Here is a 25,333-nt window from a genome sequence, read left to right on the forward strand (position 1 = left end):
ACTTCATGGTGTTAAATGTATATAATTGTAACTACATTTTTAATGAGGGAGGTGATACACAGACTGCTGTATGTCTCATATTTTCCACAAGGGAGGGGCAAACACATCACACAACGGCCCCTTTAAGAGGGAGGGACAACACATCACACAACGGCCCCTTTAAGAGGGAGGGACAACACATCACACAACGGCCCCTTTAAGAGGGAAAGAGGGAGAAATAGAAAGAGAGAGAGAGATGTGATAACAGTGACAGAATTGTTCTATGATGACAACCGGATTAATGTTTGACGCTCTGTCATATTAAAGAATAGCCACATTACAAATCCGTTTCGGACACATCAGAGTCAGACCGAACCTCGCAGTCAACATTTTCGCGTGTGGATTCCAACTTGAAGAAGAATTTTGGCGGTTAATTACGTGTCACAGGTAAGAAATTCAATTATCTTTTCTGTTTTCATAATTATTTATTGACATATTAGATGCAGGATCATTGTCTCTGGGTTGAATTCATCGCCTATTTCTTTATTATTACCAAACTATGGGTTAAAGTGATTTCTTATAGAAGTGTTTTTAAGTAACATTTTCTGCAATGATTAGTGCATGATTATCCCTATGTCAACCTAACAACTACATTATTTTGAGATAGACCGATTTAAAACATGGAATTATTTATTTTCCAGCTAAATTATTATATTACTTGTCTATTCTATTACTTCTATACAGTAGACTAATACCACTTTACAGTAGACTATACAGCAGTAGCTAAAGGGTATAGGGTTTAAAAGGAAAATAAATGACCTGTAAATGGAGCCAGTAGCTTCTGCTAATAGAACATTCATTCATACAGACGGTGTAGCTGAGACTAAATGGTCAATCGCATGTTCCTCACTAGGAAGGTATCATTCACTGTTTGTGCCAGTCTCACTGTTTCTCCTACATTTCTCTCTCTCTCTCTCTCTCTCTCTCTCTCTCTCTCTCTCTCTCTCTCTCTCTCTCTCTCTCTTCTCCCTATGTCTCTCCTTATTTCTCTCTCTCCTTATTTCTCTCTCTTCTTTCTCTCTCTCTCTCCCTTCTCCCTATTTCTCTCTCTCTCTCCTCCCTATTTCTCTCTCTCTTCTCCCTATTTCTCTCTCTTCTTTCTCTCTCCCTTCTCCCTATTTCTCTCTCTCTCCCTTCTCCCTATTTCTCTCTCCCTTCTCCCTATTTCTCTCTCTCTTCTCCCTATTTCTCTCTCTCTTCTCCCTATTTCTCTCTCTCTCTTCTCCCTATTTCTCTCTCTCTTCTCCCTATTTCTCTCTCTCTCTCTTCTCCCTATTTCTCTCTCTCTCTCTTCTCCCTATTTCTTTCTCTCTCCTCCCTATTTCTCTCTCTCTCTTCTCCCCATTTATCTTTCTCTCTCTCTCTTTCTCTCTCTCCTCATTAACTGCCCTGGGGAAATGGAAGTGATAACAGCATTGGCTGAGCATGTCATTTCTCCTTTTCTCGCGCTCGATTATATCCTTCTCGCTTTCTTTCTCTCCTATCTCTCTCTTTCACACTCACTCTCTCTAATTGTCATTCTTGTGGGTTCCACAAAATGCACCGATTGATTGTTTTCAATTGTGTTAATTGGTGTGGTAGCTTTCCCTGAATTGCAGCTGTCTTCTAACATAACTTTATAACAGGTTTATAATGGGTTTATAATGGGTTTATAACGGGTTTATAACGGGTTTATAATGGGTTTATAACGGGTTTATAATGGGTTTATAATGGGTTTATAACAGGTTTATAACGGGTTTATAACGGGTTTATAATGGGTTTATAATGGGTTTATAATGGGTTTATAATGGGTTTATAACGGGTTTATAATGGGTTTATAACGGACGGGTTTATAACCGGTTTATAACGGGTTTATAATGGGTTTATAATGGGTTTATAACAGGTTTATAACAGGTTTATAACTGGGTTTATAACGGGTTTATAATGGGTTTATAACGGGTTTATAATGGGTTTATAATGGATTTATAACGGGTTTATAATGGGTTTATAATGGGTTTATAATGGGTTTATAACAGGTTTATAATGGGTTTATAATGGATTTATAACGGGTTTATAATGGGTTTATAACGGGTTTATAATGGGTTTATAACGGGTTTATAATGGGTTTATAACGGGTTTATAACAGGTTTATAATGGGTTTATAATGGGTTTATAACAGGTTTATAACGGGTTTATAATGGGTTTATAATGGACGGGTTTATAATGGGTTTATAATGGACGGGTTTATAACGGGTTTATAATGGGTTTATAACAGGTTTATAACGGGTTTATAACGGGTTTATAATGGGTTTATAACGGGTTTATAACGGGTTTATAACGGGTTTATAACAGGTTTATAATGGGTTTATAATGGATGGGTTTATAATGGGTTTATAATGGGTTTATAATGGGTTTATAACGGGTTTATAACGGGTTTATAACAGGTTTATAATGGGTTTATAACGGGTTTATAACGGGTTTATAATGGGTTTATAATGGATGGGTTTATAATGGGTTTATAATGGGTTTATAATGGATGGGTTTATAATGGGTTTATAATGGGTTTATAACGGATGGGTTTATAATGGGGTTATAACGGGTTTATAACGGGTTTATAACAGGCTTATAATGGGTTTATAACGGGTTTATAATGGGTTTATAACGGGTTTATAATGGATGGGTTTATAATGGGGTTATAATGGGTTTATAACGGGTTTATAATGGATGGGTTTATAATGGGTTTATAATGGGTTTATAATGGGTTTATAACGGACGGGTTTATAATGGGTTTATAATGGATGGGTTTATAATGGGTTTATAATGGGTTTATAACGGACGGGTTTATAATGGGTTTATAATGGATGGGTTTATAATGGGTTTATAATGGGTTTATAACAGATGGCTTTATAATGGGTTTATAACGGGTTTATAACGGGTTTATAATGCACTGAAGCTACTTTCTGTCTGTCAGGCAGTTAGACAGAGAGGCAGTATATGGGACTCACTCGGTGGACATTCAGATGGCCTCTGGTAGTACATGTGTGTGTGTACATACGTACGTGTGTGTGTGTGTGTGTGTGTGTGTGTACATACATACGTGTGTGTGTGTGTGTGTGTGTGTGTGTGTGTACATACGTATGTGTGTGTGTGTGTGTACATATGTACGTGTGTGTGTGTACATACGTACGTGTGTGTGTGTGTGTGTGTGTGTGTGTGTGTGTGGGGGGGGGGGGGGGGGGGGGGGGGTGTGTGGCCACTGCTCAGATTGACAACTACAGTATATTTCATCTCCAATGTTTATTGAAAACATAAATACATTTTCACAATGAGCACTGATGTCTCTCAAACACATTGTCACATTAGTTGGTTAGCTAGCGAATTTGAGCCATATTAGCATTGACATGAAATCAGTCAAAACACCTCAAAACCAGACATGAAACTAGCTGAAACTAGCTGAAATCCGTCACTTATGATTCCCCACATGACAGTTTCTTGTCATTGTTAGTAGCTATCTGGCCATCCTGAATCAAAACAACTCTCAGATTTCAGCCCCGTTGAAGAGTATGCGTCGTTTTCGTGACGTTACCAGCTATCCCATCTATGTCAAACCAGAATGTAGATCAATGTGGACTGCGAAATGGAAAAACGTCCCTTATATAGGATAGGATTTGTAATGATGAAGATGATTATGATTATATAAAGAATCATTTTAATAAGTGTCTACTTGAATCACTCAAATATCTAATAAAAAAAATGCAATACAAGAACATATGAAACAAACACCCAGCTGATATTTCAGCCTGGATTCTAACCAGAACCAGAGGAGGATACCAATCACCACAATGGACAAATGTGTTGAAAAATGTAGGACGGGTCTATTTCCCAGACATGTCACATGTTGAGTTCTGTCCCTTCATTCGATAAACAGACCGAACAGATGTTATCTATTCTCCCGCAGTCATATTCCCATTTGAAGTTTGATTTTTCCTCGCTGATAAAACCCAAGCCCAGATTCTAACCAACTCTGATACGATGGTGGAATATATATTCTCCTGCAGTCTGACTGATAACGACTGAAGAGTATTTCTATCGTAGTTTGTTTTTACTGACTGAGCTAAGAGATGCGTAGTATCCAGTCTATTTTTACTGACTGAGCCAAGAGAAGCGTAGTATCCAGTCTATTTTTACTGACTGAGCCAAGAGAAGCGTAGTATCCAGTCTATTTTTACTGACTGAGCCAAGAGATGCGTAGTATCCAGTCTATTTTTACTGACTGAGCCAAGAGAAGCGTAGTATCCAGTCTATTTTTACTGACTGAGCCAAGAGAAGCGTAGTATCCAGTCTATTTTTACTGACTGAGCCAAGAGAAGCGTAGTATCCAGTCTATTTTTACTGACTGAGCCAAGAGAAGCGTAGTATCCAGTCTATTTTTACTGACTGAGCCAAGAGAAGCGTAGTATCCAGTCTATTTTTACTGACTGAGCCAAGAGAAGCGTAGTATCCAGTCTATTTTTACTGACTGAGCCAAGAGAAGCGTAGTATCCAGTCTATTTTTACTGACTGAGCCAAGAGAAGCGTAGTATCCAGTCTTTTACTGACTGAGCCAAGAGAAGCGTAGTATCCAGTCTATTTTTACTGACTGAGCCAAGAGATGCGTAGTATCCAGTCTATTTTTACTGACTGAGCCAAGAGAAGCGTAGTATCCAGTCTATTTTTACTGACTGAGCCAAGAGAAGCGTAGTATCCAGTCTATTTTTACTGACTGAGCCAAGAGAAGCGTAGTATCCAGTCTATTTTTACTGACTGAGCCAAGAGATGCGTAGTATCCAGTCTATTTTTACTGACTGAGCCAAGAGAAGCGTAGTATCCAGTCTATTTTTACTGACTGAGCCAAGAGATGCGTAGTATCCAGTCTATTTTTACTGACTGAGCCAAGAGAAGCGTAGTATCCAGTCTATTTTTACTGACTGAGCCAAGAGATGCGTAGTATCCAGTCTATTTTTACTGACTGAGCCAAGAGAAGCGTAGTATCCAGTCTATTTTTACTGACTGAGCCAAGAGAAGCGTAGTATCCAGTCTATTTTTACTGACTGAGCCAAGAGATGCGTAGTATCCAGTCTATTTTTACTGACTGAGCCAAGAGAAGCGTAGTATCCAGTCTATTTTTACTGACTGAGCCAAGAGAAGCGTAGTATCCAGTCTATTTTTACTGACTGAGCCAAGAGAAGCGTAGTATCCAGTCTATTTTTACTGACTGAGCCAAGAGAAGCGTAGTATCCAGTCTATTTTTACTGACTGAGCCAAGAGAAGCGTAGTATCCAGTCTATTTTTACTGACTGAGCCAAGAGATGCGTAGTATCCAGTCTATTTTTACAGCACATAGTCTTACATCACATTCTGACTGAACTTTGTTTCTCCTTGCTGGCCCAGCACCAACTGAGGCCAGGTCTCGAACCACGGGATAAACAAACACGGAATATTCTCATGCAGTTATAGATCAGACTCTAACAGTGGAGTCTTGCTACCATAGTTTGCTCTTCCTTGCTGGGACAGGAGATAGATTACATACAACACAGTAGATACTCTACACAGATGCTAACCAAGACTCGGATATAATCATTGGACTAATGTATTTTTCTACACAGTCACCAACATGCTACAGTATAGTTTTCTTTTCCCTGTCTTGACAAGAAGATAGTGTACAGCCCAGACCAGGCTACTTCTGACCATGGACTACAGTCAGGGCCAAAAGTATTGGTCCCCTTGATAAACATAAGCAAAAAATAATGCAAAGATGGAAATATATTGTATGCAACAAACAAAAAAATGTATAAATTATAATATTTTATACGAATACAATTGCTTAGAGAAAGAGATTTTATTTAATAAGTAATACAAAAAAAATAATGAAAAAAATATTATTGGCACCCCTGCTTTCAATACTTCAGCACCCTCCCCTCGGGAGGTTAACAACACTGAGGCTTGGCACCCCTGCTTTCAATACTTCAGCACCCTCCCCTCGGGAGGTTAACAACACTGAGGCTTGGCACCCCTGCTTTCAATACTTCAGCACCCTCCCCTTGGGAGGATAACAACACTGAGGCTTGGCACCCCTGCTTTCAATACTTCAGCACCCTCCCCTTGGGAGGATAACAACACTGAGGCTTGGCACCCCTGCTTTCAATACTTCAGCACCCTCCCCTCGGGAGGTTAACAACACTGAGGCTTGGCACCCCTGCTTTCAATACTTCAGCACCCTCCCCTTGGGAGGTTAACAACACTGAGGCTTGGCACCCCTGCTTTCAATATTTCAGCACCCTCCCCTCGGGAGGTTAACAACACTGAGGCTTTTTCTAGAATGTTTTAAGAGCTCGGAGAACACGTTGGGAGGCTGACATGGCCATTGCAAAATGGCCTAAAATGTCTTGTTACTGGGTAAAGTTCATGATGCCATTGACCTTAACAAGGACCCCAGGACCAGTGGAAGCGAAACAGACCCATAACATCAAAGATCCTTCACCATATTTTACAGTAGGTATGCTTCTGTTTTTGAACACCAAACCCACCACCGGTATGTGTGGCCCAAGAGCTCTATTTTCATGTCATCTGCCCATTGCACCGCTCAGAGTTCCAAGTGCCAATGCAATTTAGCAAACTCCAAGTGGTGCTATGGTCAGATAACATGAAAATAGAGCTCTTTGGCTACACACATTAGTGGTGGGTTTTAAATACTGTAACATACACCCAACCCAGTCCCCAGCCCAAGCTGTGTCTCTTCCAGCTGTGTAATTATCCACACTAGATAGCTCCAACTAGGACAAACGCATGTCATATTCACCAGCACCACCCAGCCACAGCCCAGTCCACAACCCACAACCCAGTCACAACGCAGCCCACAGCCCACAGCCCACAACCCAGCCACAAATCAGCCCACAGCCCAACCCAGCCCAACCCAGCCACAACCCAGCCCACAACCCAGCCACAACCCAGCCACAACTCAGCCACAACCCAGCCCACAACCCAGCCCACAACCCAGCCCACAACCCAGCCACAAATCAGCCCACAACCCAGTCCACAGCCCAGCCCACAACCCAGACACAACCCAGGACACAACCCAGCCCACAACCCAGCCACAAATCAGCCCACAACCCAGCCACAAATCAGCCCACAACCCAGCCACAACCCAACCACAACCCAGCCACAGCCCAGTCCACAACCCAGCCACAACCCAGCCACAGCCCAGTCCACAACCCAGCCACAGCCCAGTCCACAACCCAACCACAACCCAGCCACAGCCCAGTCCACAACCCACAACCCAGTCACAACGCAGCCCACAGCCCACAGCCCACAACCCAGCCACAAATCAGCCCACAGCCCAACCCAGCCCAACCCAGCCACAACCCAGCCCACAACCCAGCCCAACCCAGCCACAACCCAGCCACAACCCAGCCACAACCCAGCCCACAGCCCAGCCCACAACCCAGCCACAAATCAGCCCACAACCCAGTCCACAGCCCAGCCCACAACCCAGACACAACCCAGGACACAACCCAGCCCACAACCCAGCCACAAATCAGCCCACAACCCAGCCACAAATCAGCCCACAACCCAGCCACAACCCAACCACAACCCAGCCACAGCCCAGTCCACAACCCAGCCACAACCCAGCCACAGCCCAGTCCACAACCCAGCCACAGCCCAGTCCACAACCCAACCACAACCCAGCCACAGCCCAGTCCACAGCCCAGCCACAGCCCAGTCCACAACCCAGCCACAGCCCAGTCCACAACCCAGCCACAACCCAGCCACAACCCAGCCCACAACCCAGCCCACAACCCAGCCCACAACCCAGCCCACAACCCAGCCCACAACCCAGCCCACAACCCAGACACAGCCCAGACCAGCCCACAGCCCAACCACAGCCCAGCCCAACCACAGCCCAACCACAGCCCAGCCCACAGCCCAACCACAGCCCAGCCCACACCCCAACCACAGCCCAGCCCACAGCCCAACCACAGCCCAGCCCACAGCCCAACCACAGCCCAGCCACAGCCCAGTCCACAACCCACAGCCCAGTCACAACGCAGCCCACAGCCCACAACCCAGCCCACAACCCAGCCCACAACCCAGCCACAACCCAGCCCACAACCCAGCCCACAACCCAGCCCACAACCCAGACACAACCCAGCCCACAACCCAGCCACAACCCAACCACAACCCAGCCACAGCCCAGTCCACAACCCAGCCACAACCCAGCCACAGCCCAGTCCACAACCCAGCCACAGCCCAGGCCACAACCCAACCACAACCCAGCCACAGCCCAGCCCACAACCCAGCCCACAACCCAGCCCACAACCCAGCCCACAACCCAGCCCACAGCCCAACCACAGCCCAACCACAGCCCAGCCACAACCCAGCCCACAACCCAGTCCACAACCCAGCCACAGCCCAGGCCACAACCCAACCACAACCCAGCCACAGCCCAGTCCACAACCCACAACCCAGTCACAACGCAGCCCACAGCCCACAGCCCACAACCCAGCCACAGCCCAGTCCACAACCCACAACCCAGTCACAACGCAGCCCACAGCCCACAACCCAGCCACAAATCAGCCCACAGCCCAACCCAGCCCAACCCAGCCACAACCCAGCCCACAACCCAGCCCAACTCAGCCACAACCCAGCCCAACTCAGCCACAACCCAGCCACAACCCAGCCCACAACCCAGCCCACAACCCAGCCCAACTCAGCCACAACCCAGCCCAACTCAGCCACAACCCAGCCACAACCCAGCCCACAACCCAGCCCACAACCCAGCCACAAATCAGCCCACAACCCAGTCCACAGCCCAGCCCACAACCCAGACACAACCCAGGACACAACCCAGCCCACAACCCAGCCACAAATCAGCCCACAACCCAGCCACAAATCAGCCCACAACCCAGCCACAACCCAACCACAACCCAGCCACAGCCCAGTCCACAACCCAGCCACAACCCAGCCACAGCCCAGTCCACAACCCAGCCACAGCCCAGTCCACAACCCAACCACAACCCAGCCACAGCCCAGTCCACAACCCACAACCCAGTCACAACGCAGCCCACAGCCCACAGCCCACAACCCAGCCACAAATCAGCCCACAGCCCAACCCAGCCCAACCCAGCCACAACCCAGCCCACAACCCAGCCCAACTCAGCCACAACCCAGCCACAACCCAGCCCACAACCCAGCCCACAACCCAGCCACAAATCAGCCCACAACCCAGTCCACAGCCCAGCCCACAACCCAGACACAACCCAGGACACAACCCAGCCCACAACCCAGCCACAAATCAGCCCACAACCCAGCCACAAATCAGCCCACAACCCAGCCACAACCCAACCACAACCCAGCCACAGCCCAGTCCACAACCCAGCCACAACCCAGCCAGAGCCCAGTCCACAACCCAGCCACAGCCCAGTTCACAACCCAACCACAACCCAGCCACAGCCCAGTCCACAGCCCAGCCACAGCCCAGTCCACAACCCAGCCACAGCCCAGTCCACAACCCAGCCCACAACCCAGCCCACAACCCAGCCCACAACCCAGCCCACAGCCCAACCACAGCCCAACCACAGCCCAGCCCAACCACAGCCCAGCCCAACCACAGCCCAACCACAGCCCAGCCCACAGCCCAACCACAGCCCAGCCCACAGCCCAACCACAGCCCAGCCCACACCCCAACCACAGCCCAGCCCACAGCCCAACCACAGCCCAGCCACAGCCCACTCCACAACCCACAGCCCAGTCACAACGCAGCCCACAGCCCACAACCCAGCCCACAACCCAGCCCACAACCCAGCCCACAACCCAGCCCACAACCCAGCCCACAACCCAGCCACAAATCAGCCCACAACCCAGCCACAACCCAACCACAACCCAGCCACAGCCCAGTCCACAACCCAGCCACAACCCAGCCACAGCCCAGTCCACAACCCAGCCACAGCCCAGTCCACAACCCAACCACAACCCAGCCACAGCCCAGTCCACAACCCACAACCCAGTCACAACGCAGCCCACAGCCCACAGCCCACAACCCAGCCACAAATCAGCCCACAGCCCAACCCAGCCCAACCCAGCCACAACCCAGCCCACAACCCAGCCCAACTCAGCCACAACCCAGCCACAACCCAGCCCACAACCCAGCCCACAACCCAGCCACAAATCAGCCCACAACCCAGTCCACAGCCCAGCCCACAACCCAGACACAACCCAGGACACAACCCAGCCCACAACCCAGCCACAAATCAGCCCACAACCCAGCCACAAATCAGCCCACAACCCAGCCACAACCCAACCACAACCCAGCCACAGCCCAGTCCACAACCCTGCCACAACCCAGCCACAGCCCAGTCCACAACCCAGCCACAGCCCAGTCCACAACCCAACCACAACACAGCCACAGCCCAGTCCACAGCCCACAACCCAGCCACAAATCAGCCCACAGCCCAACCCAGCCCAACCCAGCCACAACCCAGCCCACAACCCAGCCCAACTCAGCCACAACCCAGCCACAAATCAGCCCACAACCCAGTCCACAGCCCAGCCCACAACCCAGACACAACCCAGGACACAACCCAGCCCACAACCCAGCCACAAATCAGCCCACAACCCAGCCACAAATCAGCCCACAACCCAGCCACAACCCAACCACAACCCAGCCACAGCCCAGTCCACAACCCAGCCACAACCCAGCCACAGCCCAGTCCACAACCCAGCCACAGCCCAGTCCACAACCCAACCACAACCCAGCCACAGCCCAGTCCACAACCCACAACCCAGTCACAACGCAGCCCACAGCCCACAGCCCACAACCCAGCCACAAATCAGCCCACAGCCCAACCCAGCCCAACCCAGCCACAACCCAGCCCACAACCCAGCCCAACTCAGCCACAACCCAGCCACAACCCAGCCCACAACCCAGCCCACAACCCAGCCACAAATCAGCCCACAACCCAGTCCACAGCCCAGCCCACAACCCAGACACAACCCAGGACACAACCCAGCCCACAACCCAGCCACAAATCAGCCCACAACCCAGCCACAAATCAGCCCACAACCCAGCCACAACCCAACCACAACCCAGCCACAGCCCAGTCCACAACCCAGCCACAACCCAGCCAGAGCCCAGTCCACAACCCAGCCACAGCCCAGTTCACAACCCAACCACAACCCAGCCACAGCCCAGTCCACAGCCCAGCCACAGCCCAGTCCACAACCCAGCCACAGCCCAGTCCACAACCCAGCCACAACCCAGCCCACAACCCAGCCCACAACCCAGCCCACAACCCAGCCCACAGCCCAACCACAGCCCAACCACAGCCCAGCCCAACCACAGCCCAGCCCAACCACAGCCCAACCACAGCCCAGCCCACAGCCCAACCACAGCCCAGCCCACAGCCCAACCACAGCCCAGCCCACACCCCAACCACAGCCCAGCCCACAGCCCAACCACAGCCCAGCCACAGCCCACTCCACAACCCACAGCCCAGTCACAACGCAGCCCACAGCCCACAACCCAGCCCACAACCCAGCCCACAACCCAGCCCACAACCCAGTCCACAACCCAACCACAACCCAGCCACAGCCCAGTCCACAACCCACAACCCAGTCACAACGCAGCCCACAGCCCACAGCCCACAACCCAGCCACAAATCAGCCCACAGCCCAACCCAGCCCAACCCAGCCACAACCCAGCCCACAACCCAGCCCAACTCAGCCACAACCCAGCCACAACCCAGCCCACAACCCAGCCCACAACCCAGCCACAAATCAGCCCACAACCCAGTCCACAGCCCAGCCCACAACCCAGACACAACCCAGGACACAACCCAGCCCACAACCCAGCCACAAATCAGCCCACAACCCAGCCACAAATCAGCCCACAACCCAGCCACAACCCAACCACAACCCAGCCACAGCCCAGTCCACAACCCTGCCACAACCCAGCCACAGCCCAGTCCACAACCCAGCCACAGCCCAGTCCACAACCCAACCACAACACAGCCACAGCCCAGTCCACAACCCGCAACCCAGTCACAACGCAGCCCACAGCCCACAGCCCACAACCCAGCCACAACCCAGCCCACAACCCAGCCCACAACCCAGCCACAAATCAGCCCACAACCCAGTCCACAGCCCAGCCCACAACCCAGACACAACCCAGGACACAACCCAGCCCACAACCCAGCCACAAATCAGCCCACAACCCAGCCACAAATCAGCCCACAACCCAGCCACAACCCAACCACAACCCAGCCACAGCCCAGTCCACAACCCAGCCACAACCCAGCCAGAGCCCAGTCCACAACCCAGCCACAGCCCAGTCCACAACCCAACCACAACCCAGCCACAGCCCAGTCCACAGCCCAGCCACAGCCCAGTCCACAACCCAGCCACAGCCCAGTCCACAACCCAGCCACAACCCAGCCCACAACCCAGCCCACAACCCAGCCCACAACCCAGCCCACAACCCAGCCCACAGCCCAACCACAGCCCAACCACAGCCCAGCCACAACCCAGCCCACAACCCAGCCCACAACCCAGCCCACAACCCAGCCCACAACCCAGACACAGCCCAGACCAGCCCACAGCCCAACCACAGCCCAGCCCAACCACAGCCCAGCCCAACCACAGCCCAACCACAGCCCAGCCCACAGCCCAACCACAGCCCAGCCCACAACCCAGCCACAACCCAACCACAACCCAGCCACAGCCCAGTCCACAACCCAGCCACAACCCAGCCACAGCCCAGTCCACAACCCAGCCACAGCCCAGTCCACAACCCAACCACAACCCAGCCACAGCCCAGTCCACAACCCGCAACCCAGTCACAACGCAGCCCACAGCCCACAACCCAGCCACAAATCAGCCCACAGCACAACCCAGGCCAACCCAGCCACAACCCAGCCCACAACCCAGCCCAACCCAGCCACAACCCAGCCACAACCCAGCCCACAACCCAGCCCACAACCCAGCCACAAATCAGCCCACAACCCAGTCCACAGCCCAGCCCACAACCCAGACACAACCCAGGACACAACCCAGCCCACAACCCAGCCACAAATCAGCCCACAACCCAGCCACAAATCAGCCCACAACCCAGCCACAAATCAGCCCACAACCCAGCCACAACCCAACCACAACACAGCCACAGCCCAGTCCACAACCCAGCCACAACCCAGCCAGAGCCCAGTCCACAACCCAGCCACAGCCCAGTCCACAACCCAGCCACAACCCAGCCAGAGCCCAGTCCACAACCCAGCCACAGCCCAGTCCACAACCCAACCACAACCCAGCCACAGCCCAGTCCACAGCCCAGCCACAGCCCAGTCCACAACCCAGCCACAGCCCAGTCCACAACCCAGCCACAACACAGCCCACAACCCAGCCCACAACCCAGCCCACAACCCAGCCCACAACCCAGCCCACAGCCCAACCACAGCCCAGCCACAACCCAGCCCACAACCCAGCCCACAACCCAGCCCACAACCCAGCCCACAACCCAGCCCACAGCCCAACCACAGCCCAACCACAGCCCAGCCACAACCCAGCCCACAACCCAGCCCACAACCCAGCCCACAACCCAGCCCACAACCCAGACACAGCCCAGACCAGCCCACAGCCCAACCACAGCCCAGCCCAACCACAGCCCAGCCCAACCACAGCCCAACCACAGCCCAGCCCACAGCCCAACCACAGCCCAGCCCACACCCCAACCACAGCCCAGCCCACAGCCCAACCACAGCCCAGCCCACAGCCCAACCACAGCCCAGCCACAGCCCAGTCCACAACCCACAGCCCAGTCACAACGCAGCCCACAGCCCACAACCCAGCCCACAACCCAGCCCACAACCCAGCCCACAACCCAGCCCACAACCCAGCCACAACCCAGCCCACAACCCAGCCCACAACCCAGCCCACAACCCAGACACAACCCAGCCCACAACCCAGCCCACAACCCAGCCCACAACCCAGCCACAAATCAGCCCACAACCCAGCCACAACCCAACCACAACCCAGCCACAGCCCAGTCCACAACCCAGCCACAACCCAGCCACAGCCCAGTCCACAACCCAGCCACAGCCCAGTCCACAACCCAACCACAACCCAGCCACAGCCCAGTCCACAACCCACAACCCAGTCACAACGCAGCCCACAGCCCACAGCCCACAACCCAGCCACAAATCAGCCCACAGCCCAACCCAGCCCAACCCAGCCACAACCCAGCCCACAACCCAGCCCAACTCAGCCACAACCCAGCCACAACCCAGCCCACAACCCAGCCCACAACCCAGCCACAAATCAGCCCACAACCCAGTCCACAGCCCAGCCCACAACCCAGACACAACCCAGGACACAACCCAGCCCACAACCCAGCCACAAATCAGCCCACAACCCAGCCACAAATCAGCCCACAACCCAGCCACAACCCAACCACAACCCAGCCACAGCCCAGTCCACAACCCAGCCACAACCCAGCCACAGCCCAGTCCACAACCCAGCCACAGCCCAGTCCACAACCCAACCACAACCCAGCCACAGCCCAGTCCACAACCCGCAACCCAGTCACAACGCAGCCCACAGCCCACAACCCAGCCACAACCCAGCCCACAACCCAGCCACAAATCAGCCCACAACCCAGTCCACAGCCCAGCCCACAACCCAGACACAACCCAGGACACAACCCAGCCCACAACCCAGCCACAAATCAGCCCACAACCCAGCCACAAATCAGCCCACAACCCAGCCACAACCCAACCACAACCCAGCCACAGCCCAGTCCACAACCCAGCCACAACCCAGCCAGAGCCCAGTCCACAACCCAGCCACAGCCCAGTCCACAACCCAACCACAACCCAGCCACAGCCCAGTCCACAGCCCAGCCACAGCCCAGTCCACAACCCAACCACAACCCAGTCCACAACCCAGCCACAACCCAGCCAGAGCCCAGTCCACAACCCAGCCACAGCCCAGTCCACAACCCAACCACAACCCAGCCACAGCCCAGTCCACAGCCCAGCCACAGCCCAGTCCACAACCCAGCCACAGCCCAGTCCACAACCCAGCCACAACCCAGCCCACAACCCAGCCCACAACCCAGCCCACAACCCAGCCCACAGCCCAACCACAGCCCAACCACAGCCCAGCCACAACCCAGCCCACAACCCAGCCCACAACCCAGCCCACAACCCAGCCCACAACCCAGCCCACAACCCAGACACAGCCCAGACCAGCCCACAGCCCAACCACAGCCCAGCCCAACCACAGCCCAGCCCAACCACAGCCCAACCACAGCCCAGCCCACAGCCCAACCACAGCCCAGCCCACACCCCAACCACAGCCCAGCCCACAGCCCAACCACAGCCCAGCCCACAGCCCAACCACAGCCCAGCCACAGCCCAGTCCACAACCCACAGCCCAGTCACAACGCAGCCCACAGCCCACAACCCAGCCCACAACCCAGCCCACAACCCAGACCACAACCCAGCCACAACCCAGCCCACAACCCAGCCCACAACCCAGCCCACAACCCAGCCACAGCCCAGTCCACAACCCAACCACAACCCAGCCACAGCCCAGTCCACAACCCACAACCCAGTCACAACGCAGCCCACAGCCCACAGCCCACAACCCAGCCACAAATCAGCCCACAGCCCAACCCAGCCCAACCCAGCCCACAACCCAGCCCACAACCCAGCCACAACCCAGCCACAACCCAGACCACAACCCAGCCCACAACCCAGCCACAAATCAGCCCACAACCCAGTCCACAGCCCAGCCCACAACCCAGACACAACCCAGGACACAACCCAGCCCACAACCCAGCCACAAATCAGCCCACAACCCAGCCACAAATCAGCCCACAACCCAGCCACAACCCAACCACAACCCAGCCACAGCCCAGTCCACAACCCAGCCACAACCCAGCCACAGCCCAGTCCACAACCCAGCCACAGCCCAGTCCACAACCCAACCACAACCCAGCCACAGCCCAGTCCACAACCCGCAACCCAGTCACAACGCAGCCCACAGCCCACAGCCCACAACCCAGCCACAAATCAGCCCACAGCCCAACCCAGGCCAACCCAGCCACAACCCAGCCCACAACCCAGCCCAACCCAGCCACAACCCAGCCACAACCCAGCCCACAACCCAGCCCACAACCCAGCCACAAATCAGCCCACAACCCAGTCCACAGCCCAGCCCACAACCCAGACACAACCCAGGACACAACCCAGCCCACAACCCAGCCACAAATCAGCCCACAACCCAGCCACAAATCAGCCCACAACCCAGCCACAATCAGCCCACAACCCAGCCACAACCCAACCACAACACAGCCACAGCCCAGTCCACAACCCAGCCACAACCCAGCCAGAGCCCAGTCCACAACCCAGCCACAGCCCAGTCCACAACCCAACCACAACCCAGCCACAGCCCAGTCCACAGCCCAGCCACAGCCCAGTCCACAACCCAGCCACAGCCCAGTCCACAACCCAGCCACAACCCAGCCCACAACCCAGCCCACAACCCAGCCCACAACCCAGCCCACAACCCAGCCCACAACCCAGCCCACAACCCAGCCCACAGCCCAACACAGCCCAACCACAGCCCAACCACAGCCCAGCCACAACCCAGCCCAGCCCACAACCCAGCCCACAACCCAGCCCACAACCCAGACACAGCCCAGACCAGCCCACAGCCCAACCACAGCCCAGCCCAACCACAGCCCAGCCCAACCACAGCCCAACCACAGCCCAGCCCACAGCCCAACCACAGCCCAGCCCACACCCCAACCACAGCCCAGCCCACAGCCCAACCACAGCCCAGCCCACAGCCCAACCACAGCCCAGCCACAGCCCAGTCCACAACCCACAGCCCAGTCACAACGCAGCCCACAGCCCACAACCCAGCCCACAACCCAGCCCACAACCCAGCCCACAACCCAGCCCACAACCCAGCCCACAACCCAGACACAACCCAGCCCACAACCCAGCCCACAACCCAGCCCACAACCCAGCCACAAATCAGCCCACAACCCAGCCACAACCCAACCACAACCCAGCCACAGCCCAGTCCACAACCCAGCCACAACCCAGCCACAGCCCAGTCCACAACCCAGCCACAGCCCAGTCCACAACCCAACCACAACCCAGCCACAGCCCAGTCCACAACCCACAACCCAGTCACAACGCAGCCCACAGCCCACAGCCCACAACCCAGCCACAAATCAGCCCACAGCCCAACCCAGCCCAACCCAGCCACAACCCAGCCCACAACCCAGCCCAACTCAGCCACAACCCAGCCACAACCCAGCCCACAACCCAGCCCACAACCCAGCCACAAATCAGCCCACAACCCAGTCCACAGCCCAGCCCACAACCCAGACACAACCCAGGACACAACCCAGCCCACAACCCAGCCACAAATCAGCCCACAACCCAGCCACAACCCAACCACAACCCAGCCACAGCCCAGTCCACAACCCAGCCACAACCCAGCCACAGCCCAGTCCACAACCCAGCCACAGCCCAGTCCACAACCCAACCACAACCCAGCCACAGCCCAGTCCACAACCCGCAACCCAGTCACAACGCAGCCCACAGCCCACAGCCCACAACCCAGCCACAACCCAGCCCACAACCCAGCCCACAACCCAGCCACAAATCAGCCCACAACCCAGTCCACAGCCCAGCCCACAACCCAGACACAACCCAGGACACAACCCAGCCCACAACCCAGCCACAAATCAGCCCACAACCCAGCCACAAATCAGCCCACAACCCAGCCACAACCCAACCACAACCCAGCCACAGCCCAGTCCACAACCCAGCCACAACCCAGCCAGAGCCCAGTCCACAACCCAGCCACAGCCCAGTCCACAACCCAACCACAACCCAGCCACAGCCCAGTCCACAGCCCAGCCACAGCCCAGTCCACAACCCAGCCACAGCCCAGTCCACAACCCAGCCACAACCCAGCCCACAACCCAGCCCACAACCCAGCCCACAACCCAGCCCACAGCCCAACCACAGCCCAACCACAGCCCAGCCACAACCCAGCCCACAACCCAGCCCACAACCCAGCCCACAACCCAGCCCACAACCCAGACACAGCCCAGACCAGCCCACAGCCCAACCACAGCCCAGCCCAACCACAGCCCAGCCCAACCACAGCCCAACCACAGCCCAGCCCACAGCCCAACCACAGCCCAGCCCACACCCCAACCACAGCCCAGCCCACAGCCCAACCACAGCCCAGCCCACAGCCCAACCACAGCCCAGCCACAGCCCAGTCCACAACCCACAGCCCAGTCACAACGCAGCCCACAGCCCACAACCCAGCCCACAACCCAGCCCACAACCCAGCCCACAACCCAGCCCACAACCCAGCCACAACCCAGCCCACAACCCAGCCCACAACCCAGCCCACAACCCAGACACAACCCAGCCCACAACCCAGCCCACAACCCAGCCCACAACCCAGCCACAAATCAGCCCACAACCCAGCCACAACCCAACCACAACCCAGCCACAACCCAGCCACAGCCCAGTCCACAACCCAGCCACAGCCCAGTCCACAACCCAACCACAACCCAGCCACAGCCCAGTCCACAACCCACAACCCAGTCACAACGCAGCCCACAGCCCACAGCCCACAACCCAGCCACAAATCAGCCCACAGCCCAACCCAGCCCAACCCAGCCACAACCCAGCCCACAACCCAGCCCAACTCAGCCACAACCCAGCCACAACCCAGCCCACAACCCAGCCCACAACCCAGCCACAAATCAGCCCACAACCCAGTCCACAGCCCAGCCCACAACCCAGACACAACCCAGGACACAACCCAGCCCACAACCCAGCCACAAATCAGCCCACAACCCAGCCACAACCCAACCACAACCCAGCCACAGCCCAGTCCACAACCCAGCCACAACCCAGCCACAGCCCAGTCCACAACCCAGCCACAGCCCAGTCCACAACCCAACCACAACCCAGCCACAGCCCAGTCCACAACCCGCAACCCAGTCACAACGCAGCCCACAGCCCACAGCCCACAACCCAGCCACAACCCAGCCCACAACCCAGCCCACAACCCAGCCACAAATCAGCCCACAACCCAGTCCACAGCCCAGCCCACAACCCAGACACAACCCAGGACACAACCCAGCCCACAACCCAGCCACAAATCAGCCCACAACCCAGCCACAAATCAGCCCACAACCCAGCCACAACCCAACCACAACCCAGCCACAGCCCAGTCCACAACCCAGCCACAACCCAGCCAGAGCCCAGTCCACAACCCAGCCACAGCCCAGTCCACAACCCAACCACAACCCAGCCACAGCCCAGTCCACAGCCCAGCCACAGCCCAGTCCACAACCCAGCCACAGCCCAGTCCACAACCCAGCCACAACCCAGCCCACAACCCAGCCCACAACCCAGCCCACAACCCAGCCCACAGCCCAACCACAGCCCAACCACAGCCCAGCCACAACCCAGCCCACAACCCAGCCCACAACCCAGCCCACAACCCAGCCCACAACCCAGCCCACAACCCAGCCCACAACCCAGACACAGCCCAGACCAGCCCACAGCCCAACCACAGCCCAGCCCAACCACAGCCCAGCCCAACCACAGCCCAACCACAGCCCAGCCCACAGCCCAACCACAGCCCAGCCCACACCCCAACCACAGCCCAGCCCACAGCCCAACCACAGCCCAGCCCACAGCCCAACCACAGCCCAGCCACAGCCCAGTCCACAACCCACAGCCCAGTCACAACGCAGCCCACAGCCCACAACCCAGCCCACAACCCAGCCCACAACCCAGACCACAACCCAGCCACAACCCAGCCCACAACCCAGCCCACAACCCAGCCCACAACCCAGACACAACCCAGCCCACAACCCAGCCCACAACCCAGCCCACAACCCAGCCACAAATCAGCCCACAACCCAGCCACAACCCAACCACAACCCAGCCACAGCCCAGTCCACAACCCAGCCACAACCCAGCCACAGCCCAGTCCACAACCCAGCCACAGCCCAGTCCACAACCCAACCACAACCCAGCCACAGCCCAGTCCACAACCCACAACCCAGTCACAACGCAGCCCACAGCCCACAGCCCACAACCCAGCCACAAATCAGCCCACAGCCCAACCCAGCCCAACCCAGCCCACAACCCAGCCCACAACCCAGCCACAACCCAGCCACAACCCAGCCCACAACCCAGCCCACAACCCAGCCACAAATCAGCCCACAACCCAGTCCACAGCCCAGCCCACAACCCAGACACAACCCAGGACACAACCCAGCCCACAACCCAGCCACAAATCAGCCCACAACCCAGCCACAAATCAGCCCACAACCCAGCCACAACCCAACCACAACCCAGCCACAGCCCAGTCCACAACCCAGCCACAACCCAGCCACAGCCCAGTCCACAACCCAGCCACAGCCCAGTCCACAACCCAACCACAACCCAGCCACAGCCCAGTCCACAACCCGCAACCCAGTCACAACGCAGCCCACAGCCCACAGCCCACAACCCAGCCACAAATCAGCCCACAGCCCAACCCAGGCCAACCCAGCCACAACCCAGCCCACAACCCAGCCCAACCCAGCCACAACCCAGCCACAACCCAGCCCACAACCCAGCCCACAACCCAGGCACAAATCAGCCCACAACCCAGTCCACAGCCCAGCCCACAACCCAGACACAACCCAGGACACAACCCAGCCCACAACCCAGCCACAAATCAGCCCACAACCCAGCCACAAATCAGCCCACAACCCAGCCACAAATCAGCCCACAACCCAGCCACAACCCAACCACAACACAGCCACAGCCCAGTCCACAACCCAGCCACAACCCAGCCAGAGCCCAGTCCACAACCCAGCCACAGCCCAGTCCACAACCCAACCACAACCCAGCCACAGCCCAGTCCACAGCCCAGCCACAGCCCAGTCCACAACCCAGCCACAGCCCAGTCCACAACCCAGCCACAACCCAGCCCACAACCCAGCCCACAACCCAGCCCACAACCCAGCCCACAACCCAGCCCACAACCCAGCCCACAACCCAGCCCACAACCCAGCCCACAACCCAGACACAGCCCAGACCAACCCACAGCCCAACCACAGCCCAGCCCAACCACAGCCCAGCCCAACCACAGCCCAACCACAGCCCAGCCCACAGCCCAACCACAGCCCAGCCCACACCCCAACCACAGCCCAGCCCACAGCCCAACCACAGCCCAGCCCACAGCCCAACCACAGCCCAGCCACAGCCCAGTCCACAACCCACAGCCCAGTCACAACGCAGCCCACAGCCCACAACCCAGCCCACAACCCAGCCCACAACCCAGCCACAACCCAGCCCACAACCCAGCCCACAACCCAGCCCACAACCCAGACACAACCCAGCCCACAACCCAGCCCACAACCCAGCCCACAACCCAGCCCACAACCCAGCCCACAACCCAGACACAACCCAGCCCACAACCCAGACACAACCCAGACACAACCCAGCCACAACCCAGCCACAACCCAGCCCACAACCCAGCCCACAACCCAGACACAACCCAGCCCACAACCCAGACACAACCCAGCCACAACCCAGCCCACAGCCCAACCACAGCCCAACCACAGCCCAGCTCAACCACAGCCCAGCCCAACCACAGCCCAGCCCAGCCCACAGCCCAGCCCAGCCCACAACCCAGCCACAAATCAGCCCACAACCCAGCCCACAACCCAGCCACAACCCAACCACAACCCAGCCACAACCCAGCCCACAACCCAGACACAACCCAGCCCACAGCCCAGCCCACAGCCCAACCACAGCCCAGCCCAGGCCACAGCCCAACCACAGACCAGGATCTGTATCTCTTCTAGCTGTGTGCTTATGGACACTGTGAGGGAGGATTAATGGGCTGGTCTGGTATAGTGTATCAGCAGTGGTACTCACACATCCCACTGTGTCTAATGTCGCAGTCTGATTCCCAAACGGCTCCTTAGTCCCTGTAATGTGCACTACGTTTGACCAGGGCCCTGGTTGTACACTATGGTACTATATAGGGAATAGGGTGTCATTTGTAACACAATTAATGTCCCTGACTACTATAAAACACAGAGATGTATCATCACTGGAACATGAGTTAGGATGATCTGTTGGGAGGTGGATTCAATGGTCAATTAATGAGAGAGAGTGTAGATGAATGTAATGTCATGCTTGTCAGATGTGTGTGTGGGAGGGAGGGAGGGATGGAGAGAGGGAGGGAGGGAGGGATAGAGGGATGGATAGATAGAGGGTGTGTAGGGAGGGTGAGTGGGAGGGAGGGAGGGATAGATAGATATATAGAGGGTGTGTAGGGAGGGTGAGTGGGAGGGAGGGAGGGAGGGATAGATAGATAGAGGGTGTGTAGGGAGGGTGAGTGGGAGGGAGGGAGGGATAGATAGATAGAGGGTGAGTGGGATGGAGGGAGGGAGGGAGGGATAGAGGGATGGATAGATAGAGGGTGTGTAGGGAGGGTGAGTGGGAGGGAGGGAGGGAGGGAGGGATGGATAGATAGATAGATAGATAGATAGAGGGTGTGTAGGGAGGGTGAGTGGGAGGGAGAGAGGGATGGATAGATAGATAGAGGGTGTGTAGGGAGGGAGGGAGGGATGGATGGATAGATAGAGGGTGTGTAGGGAGGGAGGGAGGGATGGATGGAGGGTTTGTAGGGAGGGTGAGTGGGAGGGAGAGAGGGATGGATAGATAGATAGAGGGTGTGTAGGGAGGGAGGGAGGGATGGATGGATAGATAGAGGGTGTGTAGGGAGGGTGAGTGGGAGGGAGGGAGGGAGGGATGGATAGAGGGAGGGTGTGTAGGGAGGGAGAGTGGGAGGGAGGGAGGGATGGATGGATAGATAGATAGAGGGTGTGTAGGGAGGGTGAGTGGGAGGGAGGGAGGGAGGGATGGATAGAGGGAGGGTGTGTAGGGAGGGTGAGTGGGAGGGAGGGAGGGATGGAGGGATGGATAGATAGATAGAGGATGTGTAGGGAGGGTGAGTGGGAGGGAGGGAGGGATGGATAGATAGAGGGTGTGTAGGGAGGGTGAGTGGGAGGGAGGGATGGATAGATAGAGGGTGTGTAGGGAGGGTGAGTGGGAGGGAGGGAGGGATGGATAGATAGAGGGTGTGTAGGGAGGGTGAGTGGGAGGGAGGGAGGGATGAATAGATAGAGGGTGTGTAGGGAGGGTGAGTGGGAGGGAGGGAGGGAGGGATGGATGGAGGGTTTGTAGGGAGGGTGAGTGGGAGGGAGAGAGGGATGGATAGATAGATAGAGGGTGTGTAGGGAGGGAGGGAGGGATGGATGGATAGATAGAGGGTGTGTAGGGAGGGTGAGTGGGAGGGAGGGAGGGATGGATAGAGGGAGGGTGTGTAGGGAGGGTGAGTGGGAGGGAGGGAGGGATGGATAGATAGAGGGTGTGTAGGGAGGGTGAGTGGGAGGGAGGGAGGGATGAATAGATATAGTGTGTGTAGGGAGGGTGAGTGGGAGGGAGGGAGGGATGGATAGATAGAGGGTGTGTAGGGAGGGTGAGTGGGAGGGAGGGAGGGAGGGATGGATGGAGGGTTTGTAGGGAGGGTGAGTGGGAGGGAGAGAGGGATGGATAGATAGATAGAGGGTGTGTAGGGAGGGAGGGAGGGATGGATGGATAGATAGAGGGTGTGTAGGGAGGGTGAGTGGGAGGGAAGGAGGGATGGATAGAGGGAGGGTGTGTAGGGAGGGTGAGTGGGAGGGAGGGAGGGATGGATAGATAGAGGGTGTGTAGGGAGGGTGAGTGGGAGGGAGGGAGGGATGGATAGATGGAGGGTGAGTGGGAGGGAGGGAGGGATGAATAGATATAGTGTGTGTAGGGAGGGTGAGTGGGAGGGAGGGAGGGAGGGATGGATGGAGGGTTTGTAGGGAGGGTGAGTGGGAGGGAGGGAGGGATGAATAGATATAGGGTGTGTAGGGAGGGTGAGTGGGAGGGAGGGATGAATAGATATAGGGTGTGTAGGGAGGGTGAGTGGGAGGGAGGGAGGGATGAATAGATATAGGGTGTGTAGGGAGGGTGAGTGGGAGGGAGGGATGGATGGAGGGTTTGTAGGGAGGGTGAGTGGGAGGGAGGGAGGGAGGGATGGATAGATAGAGGGTGTGTAGGGAGGGTGAGTGGGAGGGAGGGATGGATAGATAGATAGAGGGTGTGTAGGGAGGGTGAGTGGGAGGGATGGAGGGAGGGATGGATGGAGGGTTTGTAGGGAGGGTGAGTGGGAGGGAGGGAGGGAGGGATGGATAGATAGAGGGTGTGTAGGGAGGGTGAGTGGGAGGGAGGGATGGATGAATAGATATAGGGTGTGTAGGGAGGGTGAGTGGGAGGGAGGGAGGGATGAATAGATATAGGTGTGTAGGGAGGGTGAGTGGGAGGGAGGGAGGGATGAATAGATATAGGGTGTGTAGGGAGGGTGAGTGGGAGGGAGGGAGGGATGAATAGATATAGGGTGTGTAGGAGGGTGAGTGGGAGGGAGGGAGGGATGAATAGATATAGGGTGTGTAGGGAGGGTGAGTGGGAGGGAGGGAGGGATGAATAGATATAGGGTGTGTAGGGAGGGTGAGTGGGATGGAGGGAGGGATGAATAGATATAGGGTGTGTAGGGAGGGTGAGTGGGAGGGAGGGAGGGATGAATAGATATAGGGTGTGTAGGAGGGTGAGTGGGAGGGAGGGAGGGATGAATAGATATAGGGTGTGTAGGGAGGGTGAGTGGGAGGGAGGGAGGGATGAATAGATATAGGGTGTGTAGGGAGGGTGAGTGGGATGGAGGGAGGGATGAATAGATATAGGGTGTGTAGGGAGGGTGAGTGGGAGGGAGGGAGGGATGAATAGATATAGGGTGTGTAGGAGGGTGAGTGGGAGGGAGGGAGGGATGAATAGATATAGGGTGTGTAGGGAGGGTGAGTGGGAGGGAGGGAGGGATGAATAGATATAGGGTGTGTAGGGAGGGTGAGTGGGATGGAGGGAGGGATGAATAGATATAGGGTGTGTAGGGAGGGTGAGTGGGAGGGAGGGAGGGATGAATAGATATAGGGTGTGTAGGAGGGTGAGTGGGAGGGAGGAGGGATGAATAGATATAGGGTGTGTAGGAGGGGTGAGTGGGAGGGAGGGAGGGATGAATAGATATAGGGTGTGTAGGGAGGGTGAGTGGGAGGGAGGGAGGGATGAATAGATATAGGGTGTGTAGGGAG

At 56.2% G+C, this 25,333-nt stretch overlaps 1 protein-coding gene across 1 annotated transcript in view; it reads left to right on the plus strand.

Annotated features, from left to right (window-relative positions):
* The first annotated feature begins 256 nt into the window (after window positions 1-256).
* The window catches only part of LOC115143789 (leucine-rich repeat-containing protein 3-like), a 34,101-nt gene continuing 9,024 nt past the window's right edge, over window positions 257-25,333 (plus strand). The window contains exon 1 of the mRNA XM_065000811.1: window positions 257-426. The gene's annotated coding sequence lies outside the window, so the exon portion shown is untranslated. The remainder of the gene's footprint in view (window positions 427-25,333) is intronic.

The sequence above is a fragment of the Oncorhynchus nerka genome, linkage group LG15, assembly GCF_034236695.1.
Source record: "Oncorhynchus nerka isolate Pitt River linkage group LG15, Oner_Uvic_2.0, whole genome shotgun sequence".
Classification (NCBI taxonomy): domain Eukaryota; kingdom Metazoa; phylum Chordata; class Actinopteri; order Salmoniformes; family Salmonidae; genus Oncorhynchus; species Oncorhynchus nerka.